Raw genomic sequence first — 915 nt, forward strand, 5'->3', positions numbered from 1 at the left:
CTGACTATATCGTTATTCTATTTCCATGGCTGTTCTATGAAATAAACACAGCTTGAAAACTTGGTCATTGCAAGTCATAGAAAAGAGTTCTAAGACATTCTGTCCACTGAGGTTATTAGGGTTCTGACTTGCAAATATGCTTTGTGCTTAGGAAGAATTGGGGGAAAAGAAGATACTAGAATTCTAATTTAAGTACATATACAGCAGTCTTTGTCTATAGTGTCAAAATTCTTTTTATATTTTGTACAGAAACTAATTATTTTGGTAAAATGAACCATTTACAGTTTATTTTTGGACTCTGAATCAAGGGATTTTCCTTTAAATGCTTATGTCAATTCTAATCTGATCTTTTGTACTTTTCTTAAAAAGAAATTAATTAAAGGGTACAGCTGCATAAAGTGGGTTTTTATCTTAATGGATTGGAAATGAAGACAAACTTTTTAAAAAAGAATAAAATCAGTGTTTCAGAAAAATTTCATAGCCTTAAATAAGTGTATTAAAAACAAAAAGAAAGTAGTCACCTCAGAGTGTGTTTATTAAAAAAAGAAAGAAAATTAAGTAAATGATCAAATCAAGAAATTAGAAAAAAAAACCATAAGAAAAATAGTAATGATAAAAGCAAAATTTGACTAGAAAAGAGAAACATAGAATTAATAAATGAGTTCAAGAGATCATCTTTTTTGGGTAGAGAAAGGGAATCAATGATATTGTTAAATTTTAAATTAATTAAATTGAGAAAAAGGAAGAAAATACAACTGTACAAAATAATAGCTTATACAGACAAAATAATTACAATTATATTAAAAGATAAAAGACTGCTTAAAAGGCCACTTTACCCTAATTTATGCAATTTTTTTGAAAATTGGATAAAGTGAATAAAGTTTAAAAAAATTAATTTATTATATTAAATTACTC

Source organism: Carlito syrichta, unplaced genomic scaffold, assembly GCF_000164805.1.
Source record: "Carlito syrichta isolate Samal-C Ts95f unplaced genomic scaffold, Tarsius_syrichta-2.0.1 Scaffold306938, whole genome shotgun sequence".
Classification (NCBI taxonomy): Eukaryota; Metazoa; Chordata; class Mammalia; order Primates; family Tarsiidae; genus Carlito; species Carlito syrichta.